Genomic DNA, 3,593 nt, shown 5'->3' on the forward strand with positions numbered 1-3,593 from the left:
GGACGAGAAGGGGCATGGGTAGGTGCCTGACAGATCCATGGGTGTGGAGGGCTGTGAGACACCCCTAGAAAGGATGGAGAGCAAGGCCTGACGGACTCTCCCTGCTGCTGGTGCACCTGTCCACAGGTATCATCTGGACTTTACTTCACTGTGAACTATAAATTAGAGGTGGCAGGGTAGGGGAAGAGGAGCTAAGCAGTCACATTTTGGGTGTCCACATTTTCTCTCTGTCCTGCTGGGCCAGGATTCTGAGTTCCTCACCCAGGACAATTTCGTAGACCACTTTTCACTGTAGGTAGAAGAAACCCCCCATGAATTTATCATTCACCTTACATAAGTGTTTGTATTTCTTTTGGACCTCCTTGGTGCTCTGCTTGGAAGCATTGATTACATTGTATAGTGTTGAATATAATAATTTTCCTGATTTAAGCCTCACATATTGTACACAGGTAATGATATTTAACTCTGTACCCCACAGGTATGTACAATCAACTATGTTACAATAAAACAAAAGTTTTACCGCAACACAGCCATAGACAATACAAAACAAAACGAAAAAACAGAATCTGCTGTGCCTCCTGCAGGCTGAGACTGGAGAGGCTGGAAGCAGCTGTAGACTGGTGTCTGGCATGTCCGTGGTGTCGGTTGCTGCCTGGCTGGCTGCAAACTCCTACTGCAAGTCCCCGGTGAAAGCTCTGCCCTCCACCTGTATCCCTATCACAACGACCTGGGCCAGGTACTTGGCCATGGTGTCTGCTCTGCCTTGGTACCGCTGACTCTGGCTTCCCAGCCCCACAGCACCAGCTCCCAAATTGATTCTTTTGCTTGCGGATATCCAGTTTTCCCAGCATCATTTGTTGAAAAGACTATTCTTTCCCTTTGGATTATCTTGGCGTCTGTGTTAAAAAGCAACCTGCTCTTTAAATTTAGCCTTATATTATGGGCATCTTTCTGTGCTAGTAAACATACATCTATAGCATCTTCTAAAAATAAATTTCTATTCAAATATAACAAACATAAAGGAAAATGCAAATACCATAAGTGTTTAACTTGATCAGTTTTCGGAAAGTTTTTGCATGCATGCAACCACCTTTCAGAACAAAAATAAAACATTACTAGCATCCTGAAAGTCTCCTTCCTCCTCTCTGCTAGTCTTTACCTCCAAACTCCTCCCCAGTGGTAATCTCTATCTTGGCTCCTACCACTGTAATTTCGTTTTGCCTGTGTTTGACCTGTATATAAATGCTATCATATACTATGGATGTTTTTGCATCTGGCTTCTTTCACCCAACATTATGTCTATGAGGCTGCAGTTGTTGTGGGCTGCAATAGTTAATTTATTTGCATTGGGTATTAGAATTAGAGCATCATTTTCAGTACATTCATTTAATAAATATGTATTGCATGCCAGGCCCTGTTCTAGGCCTTGGGATAAGGCAGGGAACAAGGCAGAAGTTCTTGTTCTGGTGGAGCTCATGTTCTCTTGGGTGAGAGATTGACAGCAAAGACAGTAAGTGAGAATGCATAATATATTGTGTCGAGATAAGTGCTATGGAGAAAAATACGAAATAAAGCAGACAAAGGGATGGGGGTGTTGTTCTCTTGGGTGAGAGATTGACAGCAAAGACAGTAAGTGAGAATGCATAATATGCTGTGTCGAGATAAGTGCTATGGAGAAAAATACGAAATAAAGCAGACAAAGGGATGGGGGTGTGTGTTGCAGTTATATACAGAATGGTCAGGGAAGCCCTCACAAAGACAGTCACATGTAAGCAAGGACCTGAAAGAAGTGAAGGAGGGAGCCATGTAGATTTCTAAAGGAAGAGCATTCCAGGCAGAGGGGATGGCAAATGCAAAGGCTTGGAGATGGCAGCAGGCTTGGCATATTCCTGGAGCAGCTAGGAGATCAGTGTGGCTGGAACAGAGGGACTGAGAGGAGAGTGTGAGAAGCAGGGTCAGAGAGGGTGTTAGGGGCCAGATAGCAGTCGTAAGGATGCTGGCTTTTGCTCTGAGTGAGATGGGAACCATTGGAAGGCTTTCAGCAGAGGAAGGACATAATGTAACTTCTTCTTCTTCTTTTCTTCTTTTTTTTTTTTTTTAACAGAATCACCCTGGATGCTATATTGAAGACTGTAGTTGTAATCGTGGAGAACGGCTAGGAGCTCCTGCCACAATCCAGAGATGCCAGCGATTTGGATCCAGATGGTGGTGGGTATGGTAGATATGGTGAGAAGTGGCTGCATTCCAGAAATATTTTGAAGGTCAAGCTGAAAACTGGCTCCTGGGTTGAATGTGGAGTATGAGAGAAGACAGGTCGGTTGTCTTGCAGGTTCTGATGCTCTGTCAGTTTTCTTAAGTAATCTATCATTGGGCATTTGGGAGGTTTCTAGCTTTTCACTGTTATAGGCAAAACGGTGGTGAACATCCTTGTAGTTAGATCTGTACACCACCTGGAATGATTTCCCTGGGTAGATGCAGTCCTTCTAATGCAGCATTTCCCAGCCTCAGCAGACTGTGCACCACCAGTACAGACATTCACCTGGAAGCAGTGTGGGGTAGTGGTTCACGTATGACCTTTGGTGCCAGAGGCCTGGGACAAATCACAGCTCTGCTGTCCCATTCGGGCAGGTTAATTAACTTTTCTGTGCCTCAGTTTCTTCATCTACAAGATAGGGATAATAATAGCCAATACCCTGTAGGAGGAATTAACTGAATTAATGTATGTAAAGCTTAGCACACAGTAAGCACCACGTAAATATCAGTTATTTTCATTATTTTTCCTTAAATTCATTTCACATTTTTTTATTATTTTTTATTTTGTCAATATACAATGTAGTTGATTATTATGTCCCATCACCGAAACCTCCCTCCCTCCTCCCTCTCCCCCCACCCATCCAGGCATGTCCTTTCCATTTGCTTGTTGTAGGAACTTCAAAAAAAAAAAGGATTGTAGTTGTTATATCTTCCTCTCCCCCCCCCGTTTGTGTGTGTGTGTGTGTGTGTGTGTGTATGTGAGTGAATTAATTTATTTATTTTTAGCTCCCACAAATAAGTGAGAACATGTGGTATTTCTCTTTCTGTGCCTGACTAAGAAGAAATAGAAAATCCAAATAGAAGTATAACTAGTAGAAAAAGATTGAATCAGTAGTCAAAAGTACTTTCAATAAGGAAAAACCCAGGACCAGATGGCTTCAGATGGAGTTCTATCAGATGTTTACAGAATTCTATCAGATGTTTACAGAAGAATTAAAACAAATCCTTCATCAACTCTTCCACAAAACATAAAAGGAGGGAACAATTCCTAACTCATTTTACAGGGCCGGTATTACCCTGACACTAATGACAGACAAACACAATGTGGAAAAAGAAAACTAAGGACCAAAATCCTTTATGAATACAGGTGTAAAAATCCTCAGGAAAATACTAGAAAACCAAATCTAATCATATATTAAAAAGATGATACACCAAAACTAAATGAGATTTATTCCAGAAATGTAAGGATGGTTTGACATTAGAAAATCAATGTAATACACCATGTTAACAGAACGAAAAAAAAACCCCACGAAAATCAAATGATACTCTCAATCAATGTA

General features: G+C 41.7%; 1 pseudogene; it reads right to left on the reverse strand.

Annotated features, from left to right (window-relative positions):
• Positions 1 to 199: 199 nt before the first annotated feature.
• On the reverse strand, positions 200 to 748 carry LOC103594951 (annotated as a pseudogene).
• Positions 749 to 3,593: the final 2,845 nt, after the last annotated feature.

The sequence above is a fragment of the Galeopterus variegatus genome, unplaced genomic scaffold, assembly GCF_000696425.1.
Source record: "Galeopterus variegatus unplaced genomic scaffold, G_variegatus-3.0.2 Scaffold1650, whole genome shotgun sequence".
Classification (NCBI taxonomy): domain Eukaryota; kingdom Metazoa; phylum Chordata; class Mammalia; order Dermoptera; family Cynocephalidae; genus Galeopterus; species Galeopterus variegatus.